The sequence below is a fragment of the Amblyomma maculatum genome, chromosome 3, assembly GCF_055883805.1.
Source record: "Amblyomma maculatum isolate TAMU_Amacu chromosome 3, ASM5588380v1, whole genome shotgun sequence".
In the NCBI taxonomy this organism is placed as follows: domain Eukaryota; kingdom Metazoa; phylum Arthropoda; class Arachnida; order Ixodida; family Ixodidae; genus Amblyomma; species Amblyomma maculatum.
Window position 1 is genome coordinate 173,016,207 of NC_139346.1, and position 20,467 is coordinate 173,036,673.

Here is a 20,467-nt window from a genome sequence, read left to right on the forward strand (position 1 = left end):
GTTTGTAAGCACAAAACTTAGCTCGAAAATCAACATACCGGAAAGGTGGTTTGTGGTTTGTGGGGTTTAACGTCCCAAAGCAACTCAGGCTATGAGAGACGCCGTAGTGGAGGACTCCGGCAGTTTCGACCAACTGGGGTTCTTTAACGTGCACTGACATCGCAGGATGCCGGAAAGGAACTTGCGGCCTCTACGTAGCACGGCCAATTGCAGGTTTTCTTTGCCTTTCAAGATTTTAACTGTCGTTTTGCCGCCTTCCTCGCATGATAAAAGTGCTCAAGCTGTTTAGAAATGGTAACATCAGAATTCCGACATATAACCGTATTACAAATTAGTCAGCCTCCATCATTCCTTGCACATCATGGCTCCTGTACTTGACAGAATGGGTTGTGCTGGGAAGGGCTGCATTTATGCGCTCGTTCTTTCCCACCTTGAGAGCTTCGTTTTCGGTAGATAGAGAAGAGAAGTGATGACAGGGATATTAACCGATAAGATTCCCGTTTGGCTACCCTGCATTAGGGAAGATGTAAAGAGGGATGAAAGAATAAACGAGGAACAGATTCACAATTTGTCACTCTAGCCAGTAGCTCTCAAGTAACAAAACAGTGCATTACAGACTTTGAGGGCAGTCGACTGCTGTAGCCACGGACAGAACATCTCATCCGCTGTTAAAGGACGAGGACCAAGGTGTTCCAGAGCCCTACGAAGTGAATGTGAGAGGGGCACTCACACAGGAGAGTTCGACTGCCTCCTCGCAGTCACAACTTTCGCAAGCAGGGCGTTAGGCTATTCCAATCCGGGGGGTATATTTTCTCGTGAAAGCCATAACGAGCCTCAACAGACAGAGAAATCTAACTTCGCGATGCGACATCTTATAGAGAATACAAAATTGGAGACCAGGTTCTTATGTCCTGAGGCTGCAGTTGCAAACTCTTCGGTATTCGAATCCGAAAGTGTGAGCTCCAGTGTCAAGAAGAGAAGTCAAGAGTCGGCGTTGGCTCTTGATACAGATATTCTGACTGGAAGTCCGCAGTTGTGGACAGAACGGGCAGCCTCGTTCGCCCGATGATATCCTTTAATATAGCAGTGGCCTTCCAGCCTCTGGTAAACAATATAATGCACTTTCGATATGCCCCGTGGTAAATTTTGCAAATCACGCCACCAATATGTTGATGCTACCCTCGGTGTAGTGCAGCTTGCAGGCCATGAAGGGCTGCTTTAGATTCTGTGGAAACTGTCCAGTAATGTGCAGGTTCTTGACTAATGAACTCAACCGCCATCAGTAGGGCAGTTAGTTGCGCACAATTTGAAGAGATGAAATAGGATTTAACCTTTATCAAAACAGACCTGGTGCGTATTACCAGATACCCTAAGCAACGGATTCAATTAACTTATCCAATTAGTCGACATGTATGCGGTGACTAGGGTTAGAATGCAGGTGACCTAACGTCATTTAGTTTAGGAGAGGCGATGAAATACAAGCTTTTTCGTAATTCTCGGAATATAACATTGAAACTGACGTATACATGTACGTCTTGTTGTACGATGGATCAATATTGGCTTCAACAATGGTCCAGCAATGGACCATCGTCCCCGAGAGCCAATGGGGGTCCCATATTGATGCCACTGTTTTCCAACAACTGACCATCAGTCCAATGATGGTGCGCTGCTTGGGTGGACATCATATGAATGAGCATGGTATTGCTGCAAAGGAGAACTGCGAAGGGAAATAGGCACAATAAGATTCAGTACCTGACGAATGCAGTGGTGGCCTAATTATTAGAAGAGTTGCTAGACGATGACAGGGGACCCATGTATGGTGCCAAATATGTTATGTTAGGATGGAAAGGTTAGAAGAGGCCCTCGTAATTTGACCTGCGTAGCAAACCTTGTGGCAGATGCGCGGGCTTTCGGAGGGGCTACTGGGATTACTTCGTGTGGTTTGTCTCAGGCTACATTTGCATCAGCCATATCGACAGTGTTTATGGCAGAGCCAACCTCGCAGAGTTAGAGATTTCAATTCTTACCGGACTTTGCGTTCCACGGATGGCGCAAGATATTGGAGGCCTACAGTGGATGTTGGGGCTTCAGTTTTACGAATTTAGTTCATTCAGCATGTCTTTGTGTAAGCAAGTTTGAAAGCCCGCGACAGTTGGAGGCGGGCCGGTGCCACTCAAAATGCAAATGCTCATGCGCAAAGGTGGTGAAACCATGTAAACGCCGCAGACGCATTGGTGAGAGGGCGAGGCGGAGCCCTTACGTCCGGCTTCAAAAAATGGGACGTTACCACAACTCCCTAATTTTTTCCTTCCTTATGAAGGGAACCAATTTCATGCACAGCAAATGCATCTGGCCCACGAGGCGCTTCATCGCTTTCAGCAGCCCTGTGCTGGCTGGAGTCTCACCACATATTTCGGGTCGTTCGATCACCGTGTATCACGGCCGAATGATTTCGGTACTGTCATCGACTAGTCCAGCGCTTCCACGTTGTGCGTATCACGAGCCAAGCGGTGGCTCTGGGGTTTCAGTTGCTGGTTCCTGCGGCCCGGCTGCGAGTGTAAACTGTCCTGTGCAATCCTCCACCAAAGATATATTCATTTGGACGCGAAAGTAAGCAGCAATCTTATATGGCGTGTGATTTTATGCCTTTAGAGAGGGTGTAGAATATTGTCAGCCATTTGACGGTCGCAGCCGGGGAGAATACGACAGAACAGGCCAGAGTCAGAGAGTGAAAAATCGCTGCTGAACGTCTAGCCTGCTCCGGCAAAAATTATCGGCAAAAACAGCAACCACCCCCTTGCAGAGATCCACCAAAGGGTAACGTACACACCAAGTGTGGACACTCGAGCCAGGTGGCGTTGCGCATACTTGGCACCCCGTGATCTGGCTAATACGCGACCGCCTCCAAGCAGACTGGTGCGCTTCGTTGGCTCCACTAGGTGCGCTTAAAGTAAACGTGTGACGCAGGAGCCTGCGGGAGTGTCCTTCTCTTGTTGCTGTATGTTACTAAGACTTCCATAAGCTCCATAAAACCCCGGCCCTCAGTCACCAGCGGCTGCGGAACAACTGACCGCGGCGGCGGTCAGACCTGTGACGCAGCAGGGGGTGCTAAGAAAGCCTGGCTCCGCTGGACAGGCCGCCATTGGAAACTGACCCTGGCAACGTTTAATGCTAGAACACTAGCTAGTGAAGCTAGCTTAGCAGTGCTGTTAGAGGAACTAGAGGGCATGAAATGGGATGTCATAGGGCTTAGCGAGGTTAGGAGGCCGAATGAGGCATATACTGTACTGAAGGATGGGCATGTACTGTGTTATCGAGGCTTACCAGAGAGGCGACAACTAGGAGTAGGTTTCCTTGTCAATAAGTATATAGCGGGTAATATAGATGAATTCTATAGTATGAATGAGAGGGTTGCAGGCATCGTAATTAGGCTTAATAAGCGGTATAAACTGAAGGTTGTACAGGTCTATGCACCTACATGTAGTTATGATGACCAGGCAGTTGAAAGCTTCTATGAAGATGTAGAATCGGCAATGCGAAAAGTAAAGACGCAGTATACTGTACTAATGGGCGATTTCAATGCCAAGGTAGGGAAAAAACAGGCAGGAGACAAGGCAGTAGGTGACTATGGCATTGGTTCTAGGAATAGCAGGGGGGAGTTACTAGTTGAGTTTGCAGAGCGCAATAACTTACGAATCATGAATACCTTCTTCAGCAAACGGAAGAACCGGAAATGGACATGGAAAAGTCCTAACGGAGAGACTAAAAATGAAATCGACTTCGTAATGTGTTCAACCCCCGCCATTATGCAAGATGTAGAGGTAATCGGGAAAGTGCGATGCAGTGACCACAAGATGGTGAGGTCCCGAATTAGCCTAAATCTGAAGTAGGAACGCAACAGATTAGTAAGAAAGAAACCCATCAACGAATTAGAGGTGAGGGGGAGGGCAGAAGAGCTCAGGATCTCGCTACAGAATAGGTTTTCAGCTCTAACTGAGGATGGCGACATTACCCTAGAGGCAAGGAACAATAATTTCAGAGATATCATTACTGAGTGCGCGTTAGAAGTAGGCGGTAGGATAGTGAGAGAGGATACCGGCAAGCTGTCTAAGGAGACGAAAGATTTGATTAAGAAACGCCAGAGTATGAAAGCTTCCAATCCAACAGACAAGATCGAATTGGCCGAGATATCAAAGCTAATCAATAAGCGCAAGGTGGCCGATATAAGGAAGTATAACATGGAGAAAATTGAGCATGCTGTAAAGAACGGGGGAAGCCTTAAAGCGGTAAAGAAGAAATTGGGCATAGGCAAAAACCAGATGTATGCGATAAGGGACAAGGCGGGCAACGTCATCACTAATATGGAAAAGATAGTCAAAGTAGCCGAAGAGTTCTATACAGATCTCTACAGTAGCCAAAGTAGTCACGCCCGTAATGAGATTGGCGGTAGGGAAAAACAGTCAGACGTTCCACCAGTGACGAAGGACGAGGTCAAGAAAGCACTAGAAACTATGAAAAGGGGGAAATCAGCTGGAGAGGATCAGATAACTACAGATTTGCTGAAGGACGGGGGGGATATCGTGCTAGAAAAACTGTCCACCTTGTATACGCAGTGCCTGGTGTCATCGACGGTACCGGAACCATGGAAAAATGCAAACATTATCCTCATTCACAAGAAAGGGGACTCTAAGGACCTTAAAAATTACAGACCAATCAGCTTACTGTCTGTTACGTATAAGGTATTTACTAAGGTAATCGCTAATAGAATCAGGACAACCTTAGACTGCAATCAAGCTAAGGATCAAGCAGGGTTTCGGAAACGGTACTCTACTATCGATCATATCCATACCATCAATCAGGTGATAGAAAAATGCTCGGAATATCTCCAGGCCTTATACATAGCATTCATTGATTACGAAAAAGCATTTGACTCAGTTGAGACCTCGGCGGTGATGCAGGCATTGCGAAATCAGGGGGTAGACGAGCCGTACGTGAAAGTGCTGGAAGATATATATAGTGGCTGCACAGCAACCATAGTTCTGCATAAAGAAAGTAACAAAATTCCCATAAAGAAAGGTGTTAGGCAAGGAGACACAATCTCCCCAGTACTATTCATAGCTTGTTTAGAGGAAGTATTCAGAGACTTGGAATGGGAGCAGTTAGGGATAAGGGTAGATGGAGAATACCTCAGTAATCTGCGATTTGCTGATGACATTGCCTTGCTAATCAACTCGGGGGATGAACTGCAAATAATGATTGATGACCTAGACAGGAAAAGTAGAAAGGTAGGCTTGAAAATCAATATGCAGAAGACTAAGGTAATGTTCAACAGCCTCGGGAAGGAACAGCAGTTTACATTAGGTAGCGAAATACTGGAAGTAGCAGGCGAATATGTCTACTTAGGACAGGTAGTAACCGCAGATCCGGACCACGAAAAGGAAATAACAAGAAGAATACGATTGGGATGGAGCGCATTTGGCAAGCACTCGCAGATTATGACTACTAGCTTACCGGTATCGCTCAAAAGGAAAGTATACAACAGTTGCATCTTGCCTGTACTCGCCTATGGGGCTGAAACGTGGAGGCTAACCAAGAGAGTTCTACTTAAGTTGAGGACAACCCAGAGGGCTATGGAACGAAAAATGGTAGGGGTAACATTAAGAGATAGAAAGCGTGCAGAGTGGGTCAGAGAAATAACTCAAGTTACCGACATTCTAGTAGAAATTAAGAAGAAGAAATGGACATGGGCAAGACATGTAGTGCGAAGAGAGGATAACCGATGGTCGCTGAGGGTAATAAACTGGATTCCAAGGAAGGAAAGCGTATCAAGGGGCGGCAGAAAGTTAGGTGGGCGGATGAGATTAAGAAGTTCGCAGGGGTCAAGTGGATGCAGCTAGCACAGAACCGGGTTAAGTGGAGAAATATGGGAGAATCCTTCGCCTTGCAGTGGGTATAATCAGGCTAATGATGATGATGATGATGATGATGACTAAGACTGCTCGCTGACGAGGAAATTCTTGCCAATGTCAGCTTTGGGAAAATTGTGCTGCGCTCGCGGCTACGTTTCCGGTCATCTTTATTGTGAGCGTCAGTCATGACTTCTATGTTTACCACATGGGTGTGGCACTTAATCGTTCAGGAACTACTCTTGACCTCTTGAACGGCAGACTTTTTAGTGTATATTTGAGAATCCCTACTGCTCAGCAACATCAACGGCTATGTAAACGCGATCCATGCGTCTGAGTCACTCGTAAATGACACGAGCGTATGAGATGCTCGTCGCTGTTACCTGGAAACAGACGCACGTCATCCGCGCTCAAAAGCCTCGCCCGAATAATGGCAAAGAAACAAAAAATCTATCGTTTATCCTTTCGCAGTGCACTTGCCTTCACACTACCTCCTTTGCCGTCGGGTATTCGGCGTTCCAACCTATGACCAGTTTAAATTAAAGACCAAGGTGATTGTTATGCTCCTCCACAACAAATGACTATAGTTAACTGAAGAGACGAAATGGTGACATATTTACATCCTTGCGTCTTGAGATCTCAAGAATGATAGTATCTTATTTTCCCCAACGTGTGCACGCCAGGTGCGTTCTTTTCCTTGGCACGTTTTTTTTTTTTATTTAATGGCATTGTTACAAGCAGCTGCAGCAGGCCGAAATGCAATATATCATGTGGCAGTATTCTCACCAAAACAGTTGGCTGTAGTTTAATTTATCACAGGAAAGAAGCAACCGCTTAGAAGTTCATCACTTTTAGCTTTTGCAACGGAATTCAGCATATGTTCTGCAACGGGCCGGAACATTAAGCTGCTAAACATTGACGTCGGCATTCACCTTCAGGAGCCGTGATATCTCTCCACAATAAAATTTTTTTTAGCTGGGACCTTGTCCGAATAATTTCGAACAACTTAATGGCATGTTCTTGGAACATCAGTGTATACGCATCATGCTTTATGACAGTATGTGTTTATAAATATTGCCTGCCTTGATATAATGTCAAATGTTGCTGCCGCTAGTTCATGAAAGGGTGGCATTGATGAACGATGTTGTTTTTACGTTCGGATTAAGCTTGAGTTACATTGGTGTTTCTAGAATATCAAAACACAGGAACGAAGGCGTACTAATATCAAATTTAAGATTTTTTTACGCCAACTATTTTATGACTGCAATACTAGACTCTAGGAACTTAGCTAGACAGCTTTACCAGCTCAAAAACTGAAATTCGCACCTTGTGAGAACCCATGGCTGGTGCTCGCAATTTGGATTTTGCTTTAATATACATATACGTATGAAATTTTTAAATTTAATTTTAAAGAAAATTTTAAATTTTAAGAAAGTGGGCTCGGCAGCGCAACATCGACAAGCTTACCTAAAATGCCTCGCCTTTGCTTTGGGCAGTTTCTCGTCTTCACTTGTTCCTGGCCATCCGGTTCGACCATCAATCACGTTGGACAATTCGCCACCTGGAAAGCATGGCTCCGGGAAAAGGCCGTCGCCCTTGAAGACAGCCCGTCACCAGCTCTGGAGCCACCGACACCTGTCCGTCAATCTTGCGCTGCAGCACCACCCCCGGAAGCCGAAGATTGCGCACCACCTCCGCGCATCACATCACCTGGACCATCTAAGTCTACGACGTCACAGAATATAAAGCAGCCTGCAATCATTACCAACATCAGTGGGCTCGGCAGCGCAACGTCGACCAGCTTGCCTAAAATGCCTCACCTTTGCTTTGTGCAGGTAAATCATATTTACTCTCTTTTTGCTAAGCATACTAGTTTTGCTGGTCTGGTTGTACTGCCGAGCCCACGCTGCTGTATTTCCATTGCAAATGAATGCTCACGTGTATTGCTTGATCTTTCTTGATTGCTCGATTGCGGTGATATCGAGCAAAATCCCGGGATTTTGACTCGCGGTGGAGCCGATAGCACCGGCACCTGCACAGGCGTTGATAGCAAAAATGATATGTTAGTGGCACTGGACGATATCAAGGCTGGTCAAACACCATTCTAAGGGAAACGAAAGCGATTCGTACTCCGATGGCTGAACATGGGAAATCATTTCAAGAAATCAAAACTAGACTTGTGGAAATTTAAAACGACTGCGCTTCTTTAAGCTCCCTTCAACAACAGATTGATAGCGTCCAGTGTCAGGCGCAGGATAATGCAACTAAAATAGAGGCCATTGTACGTCGACTAGATCACTCAGAGGATCAGTCTCGCCGCCCTAACCTTCTGTTTTTTGGTGTAAAGGATGCTGATCGTGAAACTTGGGCGAAGTCTGAAAAGTTGATGATTGTCTTCTGCAATACTAACCTCAATGTCTCAGTTGAACCCCTGCACATAAAACGAGCGCACCGACTCGGGCGTTTCGACAGAGTGAAACAGAGACCGATAGTGGCAAGATTTGCTCACTTTAAAATCAAAGAACAAGTTCTTGCTAATGCAAAGAAATTGAAAGGAACCAGTTAGCATCACCGAAGACTATTGCCAGAACACTCGCCTAGTCCGTAAAAAAACTAGTGAAGTTTGCAAAAGGCCAACATGAGAAATTCACCCTCCGGCATAAAAAGTTGACCATAGGAAACATCACATACACTTTTGATCAAGCTTCGCAACAGGTAGTTCCCCGCTCGTCATAGCTATCCACAAGTCCCTCTCACCACTCGACTTTCAACACTGTATCTTTCCTTTATACTAACATAAGAAGCCTCCTTCCTAAACGCAATGCCCTCACAAGTCTCTTAGACACCACCCAATGCAATGTCGTCGTACTAACTGAAACCTGGCTAAATGATTACAGAGAAGTGCAGACCCTTTTCCCGAGATTCGAGATTTTCCGCGCGATCGAGTAGGCAAGCGAGGCGGTGGCGTGCAGATAGCCATCCATTGTAACCTTCAATGATTTAATTTAAAGATTGATTAACCCTTGAAATATTGTTCATCTGTTCTCGTGCCTCATTCCGCCCATGATAATCTGCAGTATTTACCGCGCTCCAGACAGCGACGCCTCGTTCATTCCACTATTTCACGATGCTGTCAACACTGTAACCACGAAGATTCCGTATGCTACTGTCTTTATATTAGGCGATTTTAACTTTCCCGCGATAAGCTGGTCTTGCCCTTCTGAGATCGCATCAAATTCCGCAGAGTGCCATTTTGTGAACACATGTCAAACCTTTGCCTTAACCCAACTAATATATTCACCAACAAGACAAAGTGCACAATCATCTAGCACACATGATCTGATTTTAACGTCACATCCAGAGAATCAGTTATTCCTTTCACATCTTCCTGGACTTAGTGATCATTCAATAATTCACGCCACGTTTCTCAACCACCTATCAAAAGATAAGAAAGTAACTAAAACACTCACTCTTTATGATAAAGGCGATTATCGGAACATTAACCGTGAACTTGAAAATTTCTGTACTTGGTTTCTTATCGACTTTGAGCAAAGGTCGACCCAGGCTAACTGGCTTCGTTTTAAAAATAAAATGAATAATCACGTAAAACAATACGTCCTTACAATTACTGTAAGCGAACGCGTTAATACCTCTTGGTTCAATAATACATTAAAATGTCTTAATACCAATAAGAAAGGACTCTTTCGAACAACCAGACGAAATAACAACCCTATTACATGGCAGAACTATTACAAAGCCGAAAAACAATTTAGCGCCCATGTTTTTAAAGCTAAGCCATCATTTTTTAATACCACGCCCCCCACAATGCTACGCACAAACCCTCGTCAATTCTGCAGATGCATCAGTCATAACCCTAGCAACCCAATAACACTTCATGATGATGACATGGCTACAGTTGCGGAACATGATGTTGCTGAAGTATTAAACCTGACCTTTAGTTCTGTATTTACTCGTGAACCAGATGGGGACTTACCGGCTTTTCCATCCTTTGGTTTTCCTGCTATGCCCGATATATCATTCGAATCCCACGGCATTGTTAAAATAATTATTTGAAACTAACTTCATCAGCAGGTATTGATGATATTAACGCAAAGGTAGTAAAAATACAAAACATATCACGAGTGTCCTATAGTCTCATATCTTTCAGCAATAACTTTCATCAGGCATTGTACCGCACGACTGGAAAGTGGGCAAAGTCATTCCAGTACCAAAAAAAAAAGGGCCTTCATCTTCCTATCATAATTACCGTCCTATATCCATTACTAGCGTCCCGTCTAAACTAATGGAACATGTAATCTTTTCTCACATCATAAAATTTCTTTTATCTGTTCATTTCTTTCACGCTAGCCAACATGGTATTATAAAGGGCTTTTCTTGCGACATACAGTTAGCTCTGTTTATTAATTACCTAAATTCCAACCTTGATCACAACATTCTAGTCGACGCCCTCTTCTTAGATTTCGAAAAGGCGTTTGACAAAGTTCCTCACCAGCGGCTTCTTTTGAAACTTTCGCGTCTTGATCTCAATTCCTTGATTTTTGACTGGCTTCGTAACTATCTAACTAACCGGCAACAGTTTGTACTCGCTAATGAATGCTCCTCTTCTCGCTCCTCTGTTATATCTGGGGTACCCCAGGGCACAGTCCTGGGGCCCCTGCTTTCTCTTATCTATATAAACGACCTGCCAACTGACATATGCTCTAACATACGCTTATTTGCTGACGACTGTGTTTTGTACCGACCCATAATTACTCACAGTGATCTCCAGATTCTTCAATCCGACATAGATCGCATTTTAACTTGGTGCAGTAAATGGCTCATGTCTCTTAAGGTGAAAAAAACTTCTTTACTTTCTTTTCACAGGCGTCCCTCTGAACCACCTTTTAAGTACCTAATTGCTAACTCTTGCAGCTATAACCACAAATAAACACCTTGGCCTTCACTTAACACATGATCTTAAGTGGAGATACCACGTAACTCAAGTTCCTAAAAAAGCAAATCGAGTTTTGGGGTATTTTCGGCGAACACTACGTCTAGCACCACCATCGTTAAAATCACTAGCCTATGTAACATTTGTACGGCCCGAACTAGAATATGTATGCGCTATTTGCGACGATAATCAACTTAATATTTCTAATACGCTAGAAGCAATACAAAACCGCGCCGCTAGATTCATCTTCTCTGCCTATTGTTATCATGAAAGTTTCACCAAACTAAAATACAATGCTCTTTCATCAAATTTAACTAACCGGCGTAGCATCGCAAGACTATTTCTAGTTCATAAATTTTATTATCATGTTTCGCACGCATCTGTTATCATTCCTGCATACCGCACCTCCCGCCGCACGAACCACGGAAAGACAACCCATCCTTCGCAAGCCCGTACATCTGCGCATCTATATTCGTTTTTCGTGCAGACAGCAATAAACTGGAATGACTTGCCTGCCGACGTCGTGCTCCATACAGACCCATCACTGTTCAATTCATCACTTGAGGCAATATTCTGCCCTCAAACACACTCCCTCATGTAATACCCCTTCAATGGGGCCTTTGAGGTTTTTATTAATACATAAACTATCGTGCTGTCTGGACGCTAGCTTATAGTTCGATTCGCATTTCATCGACCCAATCGAACAATTTATCTAGAACTGTGTCAGCGATATGATTTCTTTCCTATAGATTTCATCAACGTACTGAAAAAGACAGTTAATTTATCCTGAAAAACTCTTGTAATACTTATAATAAGCGGGTATATATGAATTCTCCGCAAAGAGGGCGAGATATATTTGCGTAATCAAGAAGCACAGATTAATTAGCATCGGAGTGAACGCGAGCGAGCAATAGAACTCGTTCACATTTTTGGCGCTCCGGTGTTATAACCAGGTGTCCTATCTAAACCTAAACAAATTTTAGAAACCTACGGAGTGTACTAATCCACTAAAACCAACTGAACGCTGCTGGGGGTCGCCTTGCCTAATCTGCAGTAACCTTTTCGCACTCCAGTGTTCAGTAACTAAAAATTAACGTTAACTAACTTTTTAGTTACCGGCTCGAAGAAGGAAGAGTCCATGTAGAATTTGTAGGTGGTACTTAAAGAAACAACAGGCTGAAATGATTTCACCAAGGTACCATGTCTGCAACATTATCTACCTTAAAGGAATCCGCAAAATGACAGCCGCTGCCGCCTATCTCTCGTTGAATGCATACGCAAAGCCCCCTCAGGCAGAGCGGTCTAGATAAGTGCGGATTTCGTTCTCTGAGACGAAGTTTTAGGGCACTGAAGCTGCAGTGCTATTCCAAGGTAGCCTTTGTATTGTGCGTGTTATCTTATGTGGAGGGTGCCGTGGGGCGGAAATATTTCAGTAAGCTAATTTTCAAAACGGTCTCTGCATTGAATCCCTTTTCCTGGACCAAATAATGAAATCCTTAGCGGCTAGTAGGGTAACTATTAACGTTCGGGGAACATTGTTAGTGTAGGTTACTGGGTCAGTTGGCGAAGCGTCATATTTAAGAAAACTCCGTACAAAGCAAGACGTGACACAGGAAAAACAAGACGGGGCGCAATACTGTGCGCGAGTGCTTACTTGCACACCGCCTTGTTTTGAGCTGCGTTTTCTTTAATTAGGGGAATACCTTCGTTAAGTACACCGGGTATAGTGTGGTTTCCACGGGAGAATGGACTGAAGTGGTTGTCATTAGCACTTCGTAAACATTATTAGTCTATTACCTTGCTATGCATGCAGGTTGGCACACCATCTTTCCCTGTTGTGTACGGCGGAGTCAGGGCAACGATACCAATCACGTCTCTATACAGCCAAGAAGACGATAAGGCGGCGGGGCCGAAATGGAGCGCGGAAATGGGCATTGCTGAGCGCTACGAATTATACGTACTCGAAGCAATCAAATTCATGAAGAACTTATCGCACTCTCAAGCGACTAACGCAGCAAAGAAAATTGTGAGATTTGAAGCAAAACTCGCTAAGGTGAGATTGGATTGCCTCTTCATGTTGCAGACTTTTCTTTTTTTGGTGCTGTTCAACGTTTCGACATTAGGTATTGTCTATGGTGCACTTGCATATTGCTGAAGTTGACGTGCTCAGCTTTAAAACAAATGCGGGTTTCAGAAGCGGTAATTACGTTCCGGCATAGTGTTTCCACGCGACAAACGCCATGATGGAAAATCGAAAGAAAATAAATAAAACTGACTGGGAAGTTGGTACACTGTTAATTCAGGCATCTGAAATAGTTTACATACCGCAGTTTTAGTTAGAAGTTCGAGCAATTTTAAAACAATAGCACGTCTTCCTTCTTACCTAAAGTCGTTTTCGCGTACTTGGTATGACTGACTTCTCTCCCGGGAGACCACCGGCCACGGTTAGCGACTAGCGACTCCGTCAGAGCCAAACTAAAAACAAAGGCCTTAAGGAGGAGGAGGAGGAGGGGGGGGGGGGATTTTTGTGCACGCAACAGCAAAATTCAACCAGAGAACCAACTATTCTAGGGGGTAGAGAAGCAATGTCGTTGAGTAAGAGAACACAATTTTACCCTGTTCCGTGATTGAAATTATTTGCTTTGTCTGTTCTGCAGTTGGCAGATGTTGAACGCAGTGCTGGCAGCAAATGTGCCATCCACAGGACACCAGAGGGAGTTGAGAAAAAAAATACCCAAAAGTAAGGATATCCTTATATTTCTTCAATTCCAATGGAGGCGCTACCCAATAGCTGCGTAAAATTAGCACTCAGCGGATACTTTTTATTTGGAATAGCGACTAAATACGTTTTTCATCCGACTATTGCAAAATTTTGATATTTTGCAATCGGTATTTCTAACATTCGTTTCTATTTGAATATTCAGGCGCAGTACGATTCTTACCGCCGATGTTATTGCTGCTCTCAAGAAACTTTTCGTATAACAGCCTGTGACAATGCACACAATCTACTGATAAAGATGATTTTCAATCTATTCATTCCCTTCATCACTGTAGCACACGCTACAACCGCACCTTCTGTAAGAGTGCTGTTTTGACATCAAAAGTTTAATCTTGATATCATCGCTCCCAGGCTTCTGGGGGCCCAGGCGGGCCAATTATTCCAAATACAGCGTTGGTCTATGAATCTAACCGGCCTCGATCTCAAGAGCATCTGAGGTGCCTCCAAAGATTTAAGCATTTTTTCCTTCGTAGAACAAGCTCTGAATCGATTCATAACCTTTTGTTTCGTGGTTGGATTATATCCACATTGTATTTATTAATGTCGCATGGCTTTTAAAGCCCATTCACCCTGAGCTGCTAGGGAACCGTTGTCGTGGTTACAATATCACCGATATGCGGCTGTTACGGATATTGTACGAGATGCAACTTGCTTACGAACCATTCGACAAGAGACAGATATAAAAAAAAAAAGGGCAAAATAGAGAGGGCATTGAATCTCCTTAAGCTTCTGTTTTAAATGCCATCTCTAATCTGAGAGCGCTACATTTGCAGATAGTGGACTCCTCTGTTCGTATTCTTACGTTTCTCAGTTTTTTAGGTTACTTTCATCATTCGTTTACATCTGCCTGTAAACGACATCGTTAGTTTAGAACCGTGGAGGTCGCATGTGTTGCACATTCATCCAGCATGACGTGTTAAAGAATTGTTTCCGATATTTACATTCAGCTTGATTAGAACGTTCAGTAATCTCACATGGCTAAAAGAAACACAACTTACTCGTAAGCGGTAACGCGGTGAAGTCTGCTCCCGCCTAAAATTTTGAACAAAATTAAATTAACGAACATGTAGTGCCCTCTTCCGGTACGATGCGAAAGAGCTATATTTGCTTTTGCTATTCTGGCTAGGCGAGGGCGCAACATGGACGCTTCTTGGAAGCGGTTATGAACTCCGAGTTTCAATGGCATCATGAACGGTTCGATACAGCGTTGAAGAAGCTGCTTGGAATAATTGAGGTTTGGCGATGAGGTCAGTTGGCCTGGCAGTTTCTCTTAGGAAATGCATCTACAAGACATGCCTAATTATCAGCACACAACACTGTGGCTCTTACATGCTGCATGTAAATAAATAACCACTAAGAATGGAACAAGGTGCTTTCACACAATATATCTGTTCCTTTCTTTTTTTTTTTTTTTTTTTGCAGGTGTCTTACGTGACAGATTCCCTCGAGGTATTTCTCAGAAAAAGAGGAATAAAAATTCAAGACGACATACTCGTTTGCATTGCCGAACCAAGTGACGTTGAAAACCTGTTTGGCTTGCTGCAAGACACACCCAAGTAAAGTGGCGTCTCATTTAACATCATTCTGTAGCATTTCACAAATCAGTGCTAATTATGATGTGCAATTGCAATTCGATTAAAAATTAAGTCCCTATATAGCCCCTTTCATCGCTATCATAGTCCTTTTTTTTTTTTTTTTGATTGCGCAAATATGCCCTTCGGCATAAGGAATCTAAATTTAATAATACATGCCTGCGGCTCCTATAAATGCCAAGAACTCTCGGCGGTGGGTTCCATGTGTCGGTACTCTTGTATCAGGTGGCTGAGTAGGGTGATAAACTTGGCTTCGAAGTTGTAACCTGCGGACCGCGTAAATTCCTGGACAAGTTGTTAGGAAATGATGAAGTGTTGCCTCCTTAGCGGGAGCTGCGCAGAGGGCAGATCAGGAGAGCAGTCTGCGAGGTCTAGGAGGATCTGACCGGAGGTGTAAACGCGACTCCTCTCTTCTGATGAGAAAAGAGGAGTCGCTGGAGAAAGATTTGATGTTGGGAAAGGTTGAGGGTCACCGGAGAAGGGGTAGGCAGCGAACGCGATGGTTAGATGGCATCCTCGAAGATGAAGACGAAGATAAGGCTGCAGATCAAGTTATGTGATGTTAGGAAGATAGTGAGAGACCGGAAAGCGTGGCGTGATATGGTCTATAGGGTCACGAAGAGTCGGATACGACTGAACGCCTGAACTGAACTGAACTGTAAACGCAGCACCCACGCGGACTCTTCTCAACGCCACCTCCTCACGGTAGGTTAGACCACCGGAAAGGTTGGATCCCCACGGTGGAAATAAAGCACGCGTGGAACGGCGGAGAAATTTTTCTTTTGCACTCTTATAGTCGCACTATCAAAACGTGCAATACGAGGCACGTTGCCGACGCTGAGAGTAGAGAGTAGAGTCCGGTGCAGGGATCCCTTTTACTTGCTACGGCAGGAAAAAAAAATCTGACAGCAATTTTGTAGCTATGGACAATATGTTAGCGTTTTTACCTCTCACTCGTTTAGGACAGAATGAAATGCCTCATAATAACCCTGTACCATTCGCAATTATGTGCATAGTTTAACATGATGAATTCTAGCTCTGCATAGTCACTCAAAAACACAAACACGCACAAGAGATGACAGCAAGACGTTCACACCGGTGAAGCGCACACTACCAACTGGCTATTATTTGCGATACGAAGAAGAACAAGGAAACATGACAAAAAACACTGAAGGGTACAATATGAAGCAGAAGAAACCTGAAAAAAATTCAGGAAAAAATGAAAAGAAAAAAATTCTAAAGGAACAAATAAAACGAAAATAATGGCAAATTGCTTATATCTTTTTGTCCCAGTGTCCATATCAAGCAGTAGCAATTCTTTCTTGCTGAGCGCCACAGACGGGTTACTCACGACTTCCCCTTCTTGACCCCAAATAATCTTAAACGCTTCAATAAGCTCGCTTTTCAAAGCAGTTCGTCATGTGCGCTACACCAGTGTGAACATCTGGCTTTAATCTCTTGTGTGTGTTTGTGCTTGCAAGTTACTATGCAGCCCCAGAATTCTTCAGGCTCATCTAACCAACTAGCCCGCACGCAAGTACTAATGCGCATAGTTTCGTATTTTCATCTCGTTTCTACCCCCTTTCATTATAATCTTAGAGATATCAATAGAAGGAGCCGCTGCTCAAAGCCTGTTTGGAATTCACCTACTATACGATAATACCATGAAGTTCTTTAGCAGCATGGTAAAAAAAAACTGCTCACTTTCGCTACTTGAGACTAGTAAGGAGGTGTCGTTTCGTCACGAGGTCTGTACATTTAGCCTCACTGTTGCGGGTTATTCTGTAGTTCTCATCAGTAGCATGAAAAAGACAATGCTCACATTCTCTACTTGTGGTTAGGTTTCGTTTCTTCACGAGCTCTGAACACTTTCATTTTACAGTTGCGGGTTATTTTGTTTTCATATGGCCTTGAAATGCTTCAGGAACAATTAGGTATCCTAGAAAACTGCTAAATATTAATATATGCGTGCTCACTGGATCACGTCTTTCCTGCAGAAACCAAGTACGAAATTATGCGGGCTGGAAGATTGTAGCTGCAATGTCCCGATTTGTGAGCCCACTAAGGACCACCATGAAAAGTTCATGAGCAACTACGGATTCCAGCTGAAAGGCAAACACGAGATCTGCACGGAAGCCATAGCCGGTGGAGGCGCAATGCAGACTTTAGTCAGCCAACTTTATGTTGAAAAGAAATTCTCTCCGGAAGCGAAGAAAGACGTGAGTTCGGTAAATTTCCGGAACTTCATAAACGTTTCAGCTTGTGGCTACCGAATTGAACTGCCTTGTGTTACCACTTAATTTTTGTTAAAGCGGCGGTTTCAATGAATTTGTATTCGCTTATATAAGTTTCAAAATATTCAGTGCATGACTCTGTAATTTATGTCGCGTGGTCGGGTGGCCATATCGTACGTAATACTTAACCGGAAAAGAAGCTGCAATTTTAATATACGAAGGAGGGCCAAGCCATATACAGAAAGACGCTTTAAAGCTAACCGTACAGTAGATTCACAGTTGGGATCAAGCGCAATTGTATAAAGCACGTATAGTTTTCTCGTCCCTATTTCAGTTGAAACGAACACATATCATCATGAAATAATTAAACCCTCAAAATTGCTAAGCTTCCTTATCATGGTTAACCGATCAGAAGGAGTTTTTTAAAATAACATAGATCTTTATGTAGTGCAGCAAGGCATGCACAAATGTGGAGACATGTGGTCTGACAGCGCCGCGTGTCAGCGTGTCCTGGCGGTGCGGGAATTCTTTCCAAGGTATGCTTGCCCTGCTATATGTTTGGCCGCAGTACTTACGTCAGGCACATTTTTACAAAGAGAAGCAGTGGTGATTGCGGTTTGACTGGCGTTACCTCTTTCACACACGTTATAACGTACCTGCATTTCCTCAATCATTTTGAAATTGTTAGGAGCACAACCGCATTTTTCGTTGGGGAATTTAGCTGAAAGTTTACAGCGTTACTCTGAGAAGCCTACTAATATGCAGTGAGCCTGCAATACTGGAATGCAATACTATTCAATGCAATGAGTCTTGCTTCATGTGGAACCTGTCCCTTTCAGGCGAAGTGTCGCAGTGCTTATGGGAAATTAGCAGCCACGAAACCAGTTTCCTTACCTCTTTCACCACCATGGTAATCATCTAGGGTATCTTTTTCAAAATGGAAAATACACCTAGCTATAATGTACGGCTTGATTGGAGTGCATTTGGTACGGAAAGGGGTGCGTACATATTTCCGCGATGCTTTGTTCTCTCGACTTCTTCACGCTCACCGACAGTCGGACATAGTTTTATCGCATTCTTTGCGGGGCAATTTGTATGCAAATTTATCCCGCATAATCGCCATCACGCGTTACTGCTTCTACAGTGTACTAAGCTGTAGCAGTTGCCTTCCCTTATTATCTGGATGTATCCATGTCAGCGTTAAATCCCGCATGGCCAACAGTGCCTGGCATTCTTTTTTGATGACTACCGCACAGAACTTTTTTTCATTATCGCCACCGTCGAGTTTAATTGTTTATGGGCGAAAGTCAACCAGATAAAAAGCTCGTACGAGCGATATATTGTTGGGCTTGTCTCTTGTCCTCGTCCTGGTTTCCACCGTGCGTCAATATTCGCATAGTTAGATTTGTGTACGCTATTTAAAACTGTTCGTTTCCATTCAGATCACAAGTAAAAATTCCGTGTCATTTCCAGTTGCTTATCCTTGCTAACGTTCTCGCACTTAAGCTGTGCGGAAGAGGGGAATGGGGAGACACAATGTCATGTGGTTAGTAAAGTGCATAGGCTTGTTTTGTTAACAAATAAAACGCGAAATATATTTCGTACACATATCAATGCAGAAATTAAAAGAGCAAAGAGAGGGATAAAATATTCGCGAAAACACGTTTCGTCAGCATATGAGCAAGAAAGTTATGGCTTTCGCATCTTGCTTCGTTTAACTTCTAGGAATATTTTATACCTTTTATATCTACACGTTAGGAAAATTCCTGAATTACATACTTTTTGAACTACAACTAACAGATATCTTGTCGTCTAAGAGCAACAAATCAAACCAGTTACTATTAAAACATGTGTGCCATGCTCTGCAAAGAACTCAACGTGGAGAAATAAAGTGCACGAATGCACAATCCACCAACACCGTTCCCACATTCTTATTGAATTCGATACCGTGTTGTGACCAAACAGCAGAGTTGGTTGGCACAATCGGCAGAGCAACTTGCCTGGACAGGCTGTGGTTGCTGGTTCGACACAGTCAAAAGGATAATCTTTTCTTCTATTGCGAGTTTTCATGAAAGTTGTACGGATTTATTTTGTAGCCATAAGACTCCGTTAAGGCGCACGCTGTTGGGCAGCTACTCCCTGATTACAAAGGGCCAGAATACAACGGCAAAGATAAGTAGCATGACGCCTGGTTGGAGATCAAACAATTCGATATTTTACCGGCGCGGCGACAGGGGACGAGGAAGAAGAAGAGACGACAAGACAAGCCTCACCCCTGTCGCCGCGCCGGTAAAATATCGAAGATGAACCAACTAGCTGAAATCTCTGTGTTACTAGAGATCAAACAAGGCGGCAGAACATTAGGCACAAGAAAATTCTTGTTAACGGTTCACAATTATCGCTCTTGTACACTGACGCAGGTTCACCTTATGACGACTTTGATACGAAAGGAGCTTGAACTGTGGCTGAATAACTCAAGGTGGCAAACGAATGAAGCTTGGAGAAAGGCTTTAAAATTGGTGTGTAATCAGCCACTCATTCTGTGATGTCCATACGACAACGTTCGACAGATTTTAATTGAATTCTATAAACTGGGTTCGTGTGTCATAGGTTAAACAAATGGATACGAAGGTAGGCTACCCTGATTGGATGGATGACAAAGGAGCTCTGGCAAGACGCTTCAGGAGCGTAAGTATCAAACCAACAGCGCTGAGCTGAATATTTATTAAAATAAAATAAAATCAAATAAAATATCTTATTTCCGGTTTCATTCGTAGAAGTTATACTCTGCGCCGCTTAAGAACAATTCTGCTTGAGTGCGGCGCAGGCAGCCAGTGGACCACCTTACTACGAACACACATGAAACTTGATACATAACATATATTTGCAGATATGGTCAGAAAACTATTTGCATTGAAAATATAACCATATTTGTATACAGTGAACCATACGAAAAACATACAAACATTGAAAGATAATAACAAAACCGACAAGTGAATTCTTTT

At 43.6% G+C, this 20,467-nt stretch overlaps 1 long non-coding RNA gene and 1 pseudogene across 2 annotated transcripts in view; one reads left to right on the plus strand and one right to left on the minus strand.

The window, feature by feature from the left end:
* Positions 1-7,689, minus strand: part of LOC146196964 (uncharacterized) — a 31,606-nt gene extending 23,917 nt beyond the window's left edge. The window contains exon 1 of the long non-coding RNA XR_014705710.1: positions 7,374-7,689. This is a non-coding gene — a long non-coding RNA (uncharacterized LOC146196964). The remainder of the gene's footprint in view (positions 1-7,373) is intronic.
* Positions 7,690-7,717: 28 nt separating this feature from the next.
* Positions 7,718-20,180, plus strand: LOC146196965 (neprilysin-1-like; annotated as a pseudogene). Its single transcript, XR_014705711.1, has 6 exons — positions 7,718-7,741; positions 12,671-12,910; positions 15,059-15,192; positions 17,226-17,447; positions 19,883-19,981; positions 20,073-20,180. The product of XR_014705711.1 is annotated as a neprilysin-1-like (transcript).
* The last annotated feature ends 287 nt before the right edge of the window (positions 20,181-20,467 follow it).